Below are 13341 nucleotides of genomic sequence, written 5' to 3' on the forward strand. Positions count from 1 at the left end.
CCAACATCAGCAGGATGTGGAGCTGCTGAAGTGAGTCCAGAGGAGGCCATGGAACTGCTCCAAGGGCTGGAGCCCATCTGCTCTGGAGCCAGGATGGGAGAGCAAAGAGAAGGTCAAAAGGAAGGTCTCAGAGCCCCTGCAGTGCTTAATGGGACTCCAAGAGAGCTGGAGAGGGACCTGGGACAAGGGATGGAGGGACAGGACACAGGGAATGGCTTCTCACTGCCAGAGGCTGGGTTAGATGGGATACTGGGAAGGAATTGTTCCCTGTGAAGGTGGGCAGGCCCTGGCACAGGGTGCCCAGAGCAGCTGTGGCTGCCCCTGGATCCCTGGCAGTGTCCAAGGCCAGGATGGACAGGGCTTGGAGCAACGTGGGATAGTGGAAGGTGTCCCTGCCCATGGCAGGAGGTGGCACTGGATGGGCTTTAAGGTCCCTTCCAGCCCAAACCAGGCTGGGATTCTCTGATTCTCTGATTGTTACAGCTCATAGCCACAGAACACACTGATGGGCGCAGTAACAGCCAACCACAACCACTCATTGTCCCCATCACTCGCACGACACAGTTCTCCTACAGATGAGGACTCCTGGAGCAGTTCCACACCCCACTGGCACAGGGCTATCACACCATTAGCTTTGGCCTGGAAAGAACCACATGGCCATGGGCTTGCAGCTGGCAGCCAACTCTGATATCCTGCTCCTGGAAGCACACACTGCAATAAGCAGGAAGAAGGGAAACATTTGAGTACAAACCTTTCTGCCTGGAAGCATTTTTAAGCCTGGCTTGACCAGCTCAAGCTCAGCCCCAGGAGCGTAAACTTCAGTGCATGTCTGAAGTCTTTTGGGGAGGAAGATGATAAAGCACATGTGTTTATCTGACATAGACCTTGCTGGCACATCACAGCTCTGTTGCTTGTGTTTTCCAGACAGAAACCTTGCTGGCATGTGCTGGTGAGTTCTGCAGGCTCGTGCAGGCTCTCCACACAGATTCCTGGTACAGACCTGGTTGTATGTTGTGCATAAGGGTCAGTGGGGACAAAACTGACAGCGAGAGAAAAGTGGACTCAGTAGTGAAATCTTGAAGTGAAAACGTGAATGGTCAGATGACAGTGACAAAGAAGGTCAGGAGTACTTTAGATCCAAACAGCTCTCAAATCCAGGTAAGAAACGGGACATCTGTGGCAACAGCAGAATCATCAGAAATAGCAGTTAATCCCAAATTGGGAACAAGTAAAGTACAGAGCTTGCCAGGGAACAACATGTCGGCAGGATTACGGGCAAACCTTACAGGGCAGCTGTGATTCTGAAGGCCTGAGAAGCAAATTGTGATCAAAGAGCCAGCCAGGCACAAGAGGAAACAGCATGGAACCCAGAATCCTTCTCCTAAAGGCAGATGGAGGTGAATGACAGCCCAACAGATCCTTCTCAAATCACCCCCTGGGTCCCAGGAGCAATGGATGGGGGACTGCTCACGTGACACTGACTGACACGCTGCGAGATTGTCTGTGGGAAAGGAATGAGAGTGGTAATTTTATTGTCACGTCCCGCAGGGGGGTGTAAGGAAAATCACAGCATGAGAAAATGACAGTGTATCTGTCTGAGGTCATTTGCATGCCCACATAATCTGTGGGAGGAGAGCCAGAGTCGCTGTGTTTGACAGAAGCAACACCACGACAATGGGCCTGGGAATTGGGAGATTTGCAAGCCCTGAAACCAGCCTGGTGTTTGCTGCTCCCCAGAAACCAAAATGTCCAGACTTCATCATTTAGACTTCCAATGATTACACTTTCCTCCCTCATTATGGGCTGTATGACGGTCTCATCTTGCTGATGGCACGGAGGGACAGTCCCACGCTCAGAAGTGTGCCCACATCCCAAGGACACACTTCGGGGACACAAAGAGATCCTACACAGGCAAAGGAGCACAAACATGAAAGCAGACACTGGGTAGCATTTGCTCTGGGGAGGCAGTGCAGCCCAGTAGATTTTAGCAGGGATCTGGAAGAAGGGGAAAAGGCTTTATCAGTGTTGACAGGTTGCTCCTCTGCTGCAGAGGGAGTAACCTGGGAGAAACATGTGGTGGCAGGCAGGAGCTGGCATGGCTGGCAGGACAACTCAGTACCTCTGCAGTGGAAAATCCAGCTGATGGTTGGATGGAGCAGGGCCAGGAGGACAGGCCACCTGCAGAAAGCACAGGCACTTCACAGAGAGTGTGAGGGAGATGGTGACAGGTTGGGTGAGACTCGCTCACACGACCCTTTAACATTGCACTGCCAGAGGCTCCCAGGAAAATCCCCATGATAAGGTGTGTGGGACTCTGCACAGCACTGATAAATGTGGCAGAAATCTGATTGCTTCGAAAACCTGGGCATTCCAAAGGGATTTCAGCTGGGTGCACAGGGAGGACGAGTTGGATTTTAGAGATAACCTCTGGGCAGAACCATCAAGCTTTCAGCAGAGCCCAGATATGGGTATTTAGAGAAAGGTCAAGTCAAAGAGGATGGAGGGGGTGAGTGGATGGTGAGAAAGAGACATCAAGAAAGTACCTGGGAAGAGCAAGCATGAGGGGATTTAAAACTCCTGAGCTGAAGGCAGGAGGTGGGTGTTCAGGAAGGGCTGTCAGAAAGCAGACTGTGAATTAATTTGGACAGTGCAGGATGGTTTAGGAGGAAAGTGATCACTCTGTGAGTCATCAGCAGGACATTAAATATGCAAAATTTGTAAATAAGGTCACCCCGAGAAGGAACACAGAGGAGGAAGAGAGGAGGGCTAGGCGAATGGCCAAGGATGGAGCAGGTGAAGTAGGTGAGAGTACCTGAAGCTTGTAAAGCAGGGCAAGCACAGCCCCAGATCCATCAAGGCAGGGGCAACCATGTCTTCCTTGAGGGGCAGAGGGGAATAACAAACCTCCCACTCCACCAACAGGTGGACTCATCACTACCAAACCCAAAGAGAAAGCAAACTGTGATGTCAGTGTGTCAGTGGTAGCCATAGATTGGAAAAGACAAGCCCACAGCTGCAGCTGGCAGAGAGCTGTGTGGGAAGCTGAGCCTACCCAGCACTATTCAGCTGCTTCCCAGGCGCTGGAAGAGCCAGAGCTCATGACTGTGATTGCACGGGCAGAAGCAGTGGGATCCTGAAAGGCACAATTGACCCCAGGTTACTGAGCCAGCTGGGCAGATGCCAGGCCTGAGCTCACCTACTCACCTGGAGCTGGCTGGGAAGCAGAAGGCAGCACGAAGGGAATGGCAGGTTACTTTGTTGCTGGCAATGGCCTCTCATTTGTCAGCAAAGGATGCAGGCAATTTACACAGGGATGTGGGAGTGTTGCAGGTGTTAGGCAGTCACCCCGAGAGCTCAAGACAACAAAGAGATCCTGAAAAAAAGCAGATCCATTTCTAGCCACAGAAAGGCTCTTAGCAAGTCCAGCAAGCCCCAGGCAGAGTGAGGGGAAGGGGGGCTGGGAAGGGACTACTGGGACAATAGTCCCAGAACAAAAGGGCTACGTTAAAGGGGCCTATTCTGGCAGTTAAACCTGGTTTAAGCAATTTTGCTGCTGCCTAATCTGAGGCTAATAATAAATCAGTCTTACAACAAGGAAATGCCTGGTCAAGTCGGTGAAGAGAGGGTGAGGCACTTAAGTGGTCTAAACCTCGTCTTTCTGTCTGCGTGTTCATGACAAAGGCAAACCACTTTTAGGTTTAAAGTGTGCAATCTCTGATGGAAGCAAGATATTATCCAGGCCTTATGTGGTGCTGTGATGGGGTGAGGAGCCTTTACATCTCTGTCCGGTACAAACCCCAGAGGCAAAGTTCAGTGAGCTGGTGCCAGGGTGAGTGGGAGAGGTTATCCAAAAGCCAGGCTCCATGAAATGCAGAGCTAGTCAGGACAAGGTGGCCTGGTCTCTGCAGGCTGCCTGCTTTCCTGCTTACCTGCCCCAGCAATACAGATTTTTCTTTACACAACTTCATTTGTAAAAGAATCCAGTCTGCAAAGCACAGCTTAGCCCAAATTCCAGCTACCAGACTTCATCAGATCACTCCAGGCTCCGAGACCACTGTCTCCACACAGTAATAGCCATTATCCCCAGGCTTTGTGTGTGTTTATGTTACCCTTCCATTTTCCCTTCAGATATGACAAGCAATTCCTAGAAAATATGTTACAAACTCTTCTGCTCTGGAGTTCTGCCACCTCTGATTGCACTCATTTGAGCCAAGGATGTAGTTTCAAAGTAAATCAATAAACAAGGCTTAAAAGGGTCCTACAGACAGAGGCTGGGGGCAGGACCACAGCCCTTCCCCTCCCCAGTTATTGCTGCTGTACTTCAACCTAACCAAGTAAACGCGTAAAATCCAAACAGGAAAACACTTCCCAAAGCACCCAGTGCTGCCTTACAGTATGGGAGTAGGGGCCAGGGCCTGCCTTGGAGCTGGAATGGCACCTCCAGTGGTCAGAAGTCCCTAAAGTCACCAAATGAGCACGTGTCACAGCACAATCACGGCTGGGGGGAGGCTCTTCCAGGGATCATCAGCAGGGGCACCCCTCACTGCCAGCCTGTGGTACCCATGGGGAGCTGCAGCCAGGGTCTCCTGGTTGCTACAGGTGGTCCTGAAGGTATCCAAGGAAACATCTCAACCCCAGTCAGGGACTGGAATGGCAAACCCAGAAAGCCTGGATTCAGAAAGGGGCCATGCACCTCCCACTCTTACTGAAGACATTTAGGGCCCCTCAGGCTTGCTATCACATAGAGAATAACACATCCAAGTAAAGCATATCTAGGTTTATCTGGGAATCCCAGGGGAGCACATATTCACCCCTAATCCTCCTTCACACTGCTTGTGGCTCTGTGTACATCCCAGCACACCAAAAGCCATACGGGCACAGGATCTGATCCTTGGGAACCTCCCAGGAAGCTCTAACAAGGTTGCACCTCCTCAAGCAGCTCCTCCAAGGTGAATCATAATGGACCCCACAAGCACAGGATGGACTGCTGGCTAAACACTTCCCTGGAGAACAGCTGACAGGTGGGTTATTCATCACCAGGAGCTGTCCTGATCTCCAGGATCAATACACCCACGGGCAAGGAACTACCAGAGAAACTTCTGACACAAAGCCTGCTTGGATGCACTCACAGCAGGATTTACAGAGCAAATTATCTCCACTGGTTGAATTATTTGTATTTTTTTACTTTCAAAATCTCCAAAGGCTGTGTAGACACAATGCTGACAACTTAGCCAGAGAGGAGGGTTACTGCTGCACACAATGAGAATGAAGACCCACTTACTCTGCCACCAAACAATTGTTGGGTTTTTGCCTGGCTGCATCGTCTGTTGAGATCTGCATTACCCGTGTGCTGATGGATGTATTGGTGTGTCTCCCTGGGCTTCCTTGGGCTAACTCAGGACATCTGCTTGCTGTTCCCAGCTCTCCTGCTTTTGCTCCCTGTAAAATAGAATAAACCATTCAGGGTGGAAGTGATCTCTTGTTTTGGTTGTCTTCATGGACTGGTCTCTGTTCAGTGCTCCAGGCTCCATTTCCAAATCCAGCACAGTGTGTGCAGAGCCTGATATGGGGAGTTTAGACCACCAGAGCATACATCCAATGTGCTCTTCCCAAGCAGTTACACACGGCTCTGGAAGAGCCTCCCACACAACACACTGGCACAGTGAAGCTCCTACTAGAGACACATGGGACGAGTAGCCCACGCGTCTCCTGCACAACCAGATTATTCAGCCCCAGAGTGCTGCTCGAAGCAACGTTTTCTTGGGATTCAGGAAGAGATCCCACAGACTGCTGCTCTTTTTTGTGGGGTCTGTCCTTGCTCGCCGAGCTATTACTCATTGCCTGTAAGGCTGGCTGCCACCAAGGAGCTCTGGGCTATCCCAGCCTGCAAAGAAGGTTCCTGTGAGCTGCACCGAATGACACAACTGCCAGAAGCCATATCCATGACATTCCCGTGTCTCCGGATCCTCCCTGCACAGCACCAGGCATCTGAACTGCACACACTGCTGTGGTGCCTCAGTTCCTCTCTGTGCCTCCAGCAGAGACTTCCCTGCCCCTCACTCGGACAAACCCCAAATTCAAAAGGCCCAATTCTTCCCTGTGTCCATGCAAAGCAGCCCCTTGTCTCCCGTCCCCTATCACTCCCACCCTGCCCAGCATTGCAGAGCCCCGTTATGTGGCCCCAGTGCCACACATCCAAACCCAGAGCCCCTTTTTCTGCTGGGAACCATCCTCTGCTCTGGGAACCTGCAGCACCGAGCACCTTTAAGGGCTGCTCAGCCATGGGGTAATTAATGAACTCAAGTGATCACTTCTATTATCTGCAACTTGAAGGCAACTCTTATCAAGTCAGAGCTGGAGCTGTGCCCACCCAGGGCACAGCTACATCTGGGGCTCAGGACCTTTGCTTGCTTGCTCTCCCCAGCTGCTCAGGGAGTCAGGTGGTGCTGTTCCTAGAAGGTGAATAAATTATTACTGCAAATTACTCTGATGAAGTGGCTTTTATTAGAAAGCCAGACACAAAGGGAGCTTGCTGATTGGCTCCCAGTGATGTCATACCCAGCACAGCACTCAAACGCAGATATACGAATTTTCTCGTCTCTATTTTGCATATAATTTTCATTTTCTCCTGGCAATAAAGACTCACCAGTGGAGCCTTTCACTCGGGGGAGGGTGGTGGGGGGTCTGTACTGCTCAAGTGGCTGATGAAAGCAAAGTGGCCTTTGTTCCTCTGTCTTGCAGGGAACCTCAGGCTAACAGTTTGCACCCACAAAGGCACTGTGGTTTATTGCTCTATTACAAACCCATCACTCTGTTTTCTTAGGTGGATAGCAGAGAAATTGGCATTTTTTTGGCTTCATTGTCCCTAAAGTCATTCTGATCATGGAGATCTTGCTATTTACAAGCTGAAGCTTAAAGTGCAGATAAAGCAACAGCATTCTGATCCTCATCAGAATGTGGGAACAGGGTTGAGGTAGAAAACAGGCAGCAAAATCCCTACTAATTATTTATTTTCCAAGTTTCACATGATGGTTGCTCCTCCCTGCCTGCAAAGCCTCCCTGCAAACACTGACAACTGTGAGTTGCCAGTGAGGTCTGTCAGAGAGGCAGACTCAGTGACCAGCACACTGCACGCTCTCATCCCTCTTCCCTAATTGAATGTCCTATTGAACTTACAGAATTTGCCTAGAAAACGTTCCAGCTTTAATCATTTCTGGATGCAACAGGCACACTGCTGCAGCTCAAACAGCAGAGCCCTGTGTGGAGAGCAGGCATGGAAGCATCCCTCGCCTCCCTGAACTGGAATGACCTCCCAAATTCAAGTGACGGCTGTGGTCAGCTCGGGAGCTCCTCACGCAAGGCTGCTGCAGTTCTGGGCTCCTGCTGTCCCTGCTGAACCTGGACACAGGCAGAGGGGAAGGTTTTCCATACCTTCCTTCCTCCGTTCTGTACCACTGAGGTGTAAATTTTGCTGGGATGGCCAAGTGTAACATTTCCAGCCCTGGGAACAGGCTCCTGCTTGTTCTGTGCAAACACTGGGCTCTCCTCCAACAGAGCCAGCACAAATCCGGAGCTGACCTACAGCGCCTGCCTATTCCCCTTTGATTACGGCTCCGAAGTCATTTGTCCTACAAGGGCAGAAAACAAAACACATCTATCACTTGGAAGATGTCCTGGAAACCCCCAGACAGTTGCACTGATGAAACTGGACACCTAGGGATACTGGAGAGCTCAAACATAGTTAGATTTGCTGTTCTGAGTCCTGAGGTCACGACTCCCTGCAACATCATCAACTCTGCTTTATTCCAGGTGGCTCGAAGTTGGAAATCATTCTCTTATCGTCTGAAGATTTTCTGAGCTGCCTGCCCTTTGTGGATAACAGGAGCTGCCCTCAGACTCCTGGATGTTGGATCTGAGGCTTTTGAAGTCCTGAGGGTGAAGCTGCAAGGAACAGGCATCCGGGAAGGAGAGTGCCTGATTGTGAATCTGAGTTAGAAAGGAATGTGAAGGCTGCAATCCTAGGAGAGGATGCTGGCTGAGACACACGGCCAGCATCAGCAAAAAGGGAATGGGCTCTCAGGTTTAAGACCTGGAACAGATTCAAATCACCCCTTTTAGGTCTGACCTCTTTGCCTGTCTGAGGGAGACAGCAGAGAGGGGAGGGAGCCATGAATCTTGGATCTAGTCCCTGCTTTGCCAATGTGTGGTTTGGCCCTACATCCCTCTTTGCTTTTACCACTCTGTGTGTAGAACAGAGGGTTATTAAAAGCACCAGAAGAATCTCAAGTAAAACAATTTTACTGTTTTTAAGAGCTTTGTTATAGCATCTCTGGAGCTCTGGCTTAGACCACCACAGGCCATTGTCGGGAAGCTCTAAACAGCCTTTGGATATTGAATTACTGTTCAGAAACTTATCAAATTCCAAAATTGCAACCACGGTCCAAAAAAAGAAGCCTCTGTAGAACAGAACACACCACACAGACAGCACAGACAACAAAACCTTCGTGCTGGGCCTAACTCAGCTTCCCTTCCCAACCCAGAGCAACAGCCTTTCCCCAGTCTCACTCCAGCAGCACTACTTCCCCAGGAAGCAGCCGGGCTCTAAGAGGAGAACACAGTCCCACCTACTCATCACTCACCTCACAATGAGAGCCCTTCTATCGCTTGGCTTTTAATGAAATTGGGGGTTGATATCTCAGTCAGCCCCTCCCTTCCACTTGAGGATAGCATTAGCATCAGTCTGGATTATGATACCCAGTAAGCTGTTCTGGGGCGATATGAATCAAAGCCCTGAAAGTGGGATTGTGTTTAATTAATTGTGGCTAACAGATGAAGGTATTGATCGTAGATTGAGAGGTTCAGGATTGGCCTGGGGTATAATTATTGCAGGGCACACTGTGTTAGGGTGATATTTTTTTAATTTCTGGCGATGTAGGAGGGAAGCAGGGGGGAAATAAGTGAATAATTGCAGCTAATTAGAACTTGTGTATGTATCCCAAATTAATTTGTTTGAATAATCAACCACCAACAGCAGTCTGATCCAAAAGGAAAAGGAAACAACTGCTCAGAAAGATCTCAATTCCTCCTATAAATTCTGCAGTCCCACGTCTGGGATAAATGTTTTACAGAACTGAGGCCCTAAATACAGGAGGGGAATTGGGCAAGATTATTGAGTGGAACCACTTGCTTCTGCCTACGACCTGCCATAAATCAAAGGGGCTGGGTGAGGCTGTGGGATGGTGCAGTGTGGGATAGCAGATGATGCTCTTGCCATCGCCTCCATTCTCTCCCTATCCATGTGCAACAGGCCCCTCCCGCAGGACTGCCGGCCACCACTCCTTCCCAGGTGGGACACGGGAGGCGTGGGATGGCCACGGGGGGGATCAGACACACAACTGCTGTCGCCGCGGGGATGGTGAGCGACGTCTCGGGCGAGGCGAGGGCAGATGGAGGCGAGGCTGCGGCAGCAATCTGTGTCCCGGTGCCCGGCCCCTCGCTCCGGTCCGCGGGATCCCCGTAATCCCCCCCGGCAGCCCTGCTGCTACAAACACTCTCATCACCAGCGCAGCGGGGGCAGCTCAGCGCAGACAGCGAATGATCTAGCAGGGGGTTAATAAAAGGACTAGCGCAGAACAAAAAGCCTGTCAGCCGCCACAAGATGTGCTCTCCACCCCTTGCGCCCCCCAGGAAATTAAAAACCGGAGCCTGTGGTGCGCAGTGCTCTCTGCGGGACTGGACGGGGCACTGGGATGCGGAAGGGTTGGGTAGGAAGGGGGAAGCAGGGAGTTTAATGTTTGTCCCAGCTGTTGTTTCTGATGCCATCTATCAGGCGCTGGTACTCTAAAGGACCAGCCTACCTGGTCTTTCCAAACCTGAAAACATCAAGGCACATTTCCGTGTGCTGGTGCCAGCAGCCCCTCCTGGAGAGAGTCCACTACACCCTGCCAGGCTGCTCTGCCTGACACCACCGAAGTCCATGTTTCCATGGAAATGGGAAGAGAATGCGCCTGTGACACGACATACCTTTTCTGATGTACATTTGGATCACTTCTAACACCCCTTTCTAGTGACAACCTGCAGGACTAGGTATTTTGCAGGCATAACCAAAACAGAACAAGAAGGGGGAAAAGATATCTGATGGTATGAATCAAACCCCAGCATCCTTTCTGGGGAGCAGCAGCTGAACTCGAAAGTGCATTAATCTGTCAAAACACCCTTCTAGGCAGAGAGACCGCTGCACTAAATATGCCCTAATTCACAAGCTCTTTGTTTCTCACAAGCGGACAGCGAGGATCCTTCGCTCTTCTCCCCGGGCTGGCTTGGGTGAAGTTTCCAGCAGCATTCCCCTCCCGAGGGCTGCGGTGGCAGCGCTTCCCCGGCGGCTCCCCGTGCCCAGCCCGGCTGCGCAGCGCGGCCCCGCAGCGCCCTCTCCCGCGGCACAGGAGCACCCCGGGGCCCGCACCGCACCGGGGCTGCCCTGCCCTGCTCCCGCACAGCTACACAGCTACATCGCCCACCATGGGCTAACCCTGACGCCACCCAAACCAGCAGCGGTTTCTCTGCGCCCTTAGGGACTCTGGTGAGCAGAGGGAGGCAGAAGTCTTTGCCTACCTACACCTTTCCAGCAACGCTGGGCACTTCAGATGACGGTAAGGAGGTCCACAGAGACTTTGCTGAGGGTCTGAGTTTGGCATCTGCCAGAGAAGGGTGGAATAAAGCCATTAACCCTGTCTTGGACACGGTCTCTGCTCATCACCCAAGGTCTGGCTGCAACTCAGGGTGTCCTGAACAGCCAAAAACTGACCAGTTCTGTTCTTGTGCCACCATCACAGAGGTTCTGTAAAGCCTATCTCAACAGCTGCTCCTGTCCCACACTGCCCTGGGCACTGTGCTCCGGGCATCTCCACTGCAGACCAAGCTGCCCTGCACCTCACCTCAGACTCATCAGCACAGCACTTTAGGAGGAGAAACAGGAGATATTTGCAAAGCCAAAGGCAAAGCAATGACAAATTTTGTGTCTCTAGGGAGTTTGCATGGGATTATTATCATTTTAAAAGGCAAGTTACTGCTCCTAGCGCTGGGAGCCAAGGATTTGAATAAAGGAGCTTCATGAATACAGATACATTGCATAGACAGAATAAATAAAACTGATCCACAGTTGCCATTTTACTTTCCAAGTGGGTGAAAATGAGATGTCCCATCCCCATGAGATCCAGAACAAGTTTCCACCCCTTCATTAGACACAAAGAAAAGGCTGAGATGCCTGGCCTGGCTGAGTGCTTCCTGCTGAGTGCAGTGTGCTGGAGAAGCCTTACCCCAGAGAACACCACTCCCAGAAAGCAAAGGGTTTCTGGCTGCCATGAAAACACTTGAGAACTGGAAACATTCCTGCCCTTCTTCACTGCAAGGGACAGCAGGAAGCACCAGCATCAGAGACAGAACCAGCTACACCCACAGGACATTCTGCACCACTCTGCGGTTCCTGGAATAAAGTCAGCAAAAGAAATTACAAATGAAATAAAATGAGATTTCAATTGACCAGAACATTTCATTTGGCCCAAAAGGAAATGAGAAGCCCAGGACTCCCTATGAGCAAGAAGCAGAAGCACTGTGCTGTGTCCCAGCCCTGCTCACTCCAGTGTGGGCACTCGCAGCATCTGGCCAGATGTGCCCTCAGGCCCTACCCTGGCTCATGCACCAGCACCTGCTGCTGGGAAATGAGTTTTTGCAATATTCCTTCCTGCAACATCCATCTCAGATGGCAAAAATAAATGTCACACCTCTCACATCATGTTACATGTCCTCAAAGATCTGCCCAGCCAAGACATCCCTTGCAACACCACAGCCTTGATTTGCTCCTGACCTCAGTGGGTTTGGCACCGAAGGATTTTCTCCAGGCTTGGGAAGGTCGTTCCTTCTTTTGGTGCCATTGTGAAAACTCCTGTGCATGCTGTGTGGGAGGTCAGATGGGGTGGTGCAAGCAGTCCTGTGGTCAGAGGAGGCTGTTATGAGGCTGGGACTCTGCCCCTTGCTCCATGGCAGGCAGCAGCTTCTCTGTTCCTCCTGCTGCTGAGCATATCCCAGGAGACTACACATATTCCTGCACTCCAAGTCTCATTCATCCTACACCTGCAGTGAGTGTGTGTATTTGTGGTCTCAGTGAAACATGTAAGCAAGAATTTACCTGTTCAGTGGATTCTGCTGGGTCCCAAATGTCCACAAAGAGCAGTGTAATGCCGGCAGGGCATCCTGGTGGTAGTTCCACGTGGTCTTCTGTGTGCTGGGGATAAAAGATTTGGCTTTTCTTAGCACTTTTCTGCTTTGTCTTGGTTCTTCCACCACTGCTGGCTGTGGTAACATTGAGAGCATCAGCTTCAGGGCATGCAGACACCAAAAAGTGAGGAAATTCCCCTCCTGGTGCTCTAGGTGAGGAGCAGATTGAATCCAAAGCAGACATGGGCAAAGTCCCCATGCCTCTGACACCATCACTGAACATATACACTCACCCTAGCATCAAACATTGTGCCAGGGTGCCATGTCCAGCTTTGCAGCCCCAAAGCCTCCCCTCTGTTCACTCTGTCTCCTCTCCATTTTAGGTCATCCCAGCTGCTGGACTGGCACCACCATGGCAGGAGGGTGACAGTGACACTATCCTGACAGAGCTCGCCTGGCTGAACCCCTGCCAGTCTCACGCCTCCTCACTTACTTTGACCTGAGGCTCCAAACTGCCCTCTCCCACTGCACTGATCACAGCTCCCTCCCGAGCTCACACCACCTGTTACTCCAGCAAAGAAGTGAATCCCAGTAATATGAAGACACTTGCAGAGCCCCAGCTTTGCAGGGACTGGAGTTTGTAGTTTATGCCTCCAGGGTGACACTGCAGATGAAAATCAAAATGCCAGAACAGACAAAAGGAATCTTTAAAAAGCATTTTCTGCTTTTAGGCAGCTAAGGGATGAACAGATCTAGATTCACTGGGCTTAGGTTAGTCTTGTCTGAGATACACAAGTCCTTCTCTTTGCTTTGTCCTTCCAACTCCTTCCCCTCCCCAGAAACACCTCACCTGAGTCTCCCACTGTGCAATTCCCAGTCAGTCTTTCCAGGGGCTGCAGTAGCTTATTTGTTCAAATCTCTGCAGGCACTGGGGCTTCTCTGGTGCCCTCAATCTTGACAGAGCAGCAAATAGTCACAACTGTAAATGTGCCTTGCACAGTTTGCTCTTAGATTCCTGCTAACTGCACCCGAAGTTTGGCTGATGCCCTCTTTTTCTGCGTTTTCTATTACTCAGAATAAAGATCTCGTTTTGCCATTACCTCGTGGTATTTATGATGTGTGAGGTTA

At 50.9% G+C, this 13341-nt stretch overlaps 1 long non-coding RNA gene across 1 annotated transcript in view; it reads right to left on the minus strand.

Moving 5' to 3' along the window:
- Positions 1 to 13341, minus strand: part of LOC146432918 (uncharacterized) — a 42238-nt gene that overhangs the window by 23646 nt on the left and 5251 nt on the right. Inside the window, exons 3-8 of the long non-coding RNA XR_014854374.1 lie at positions 12185 to 12348; positions 5344 to 5439; positions 3255 to 3373; positions 3053 to 3133; positions 2813 to 2934; positions 752 to 1501 (exon numbers count right to left, since the gene is read on the minus strand). This is a non-coding gene — a long non-coding RNA (uncharacterized LOC146432918). The remainder of the gene's footprint in view (positions 1 to 751; positions 1502 to 2812; positions 2935 to 3052; positions 3134 to 3254; positions 3374 to 5343; positions 5440 to 12184; positions 12349 to 13341) is intronic.

The sequence above is a fragment of the Lichenostomus cassidix genome, chromosome 10 (genome assembly GCF_008360975.1).
Source record: "Lichenostomus cassidix isolate B80296 chromosome 10, HeHo_3.0, whole genome shotgun sequence".
Taxonomy (NCBI): domain Eukaryota; kingdom Metazoa; phylum Chordata; class Aves; order Passeriformes; family Meliphagidae; genus Lichenostomus; species Lichenostomus cassidix.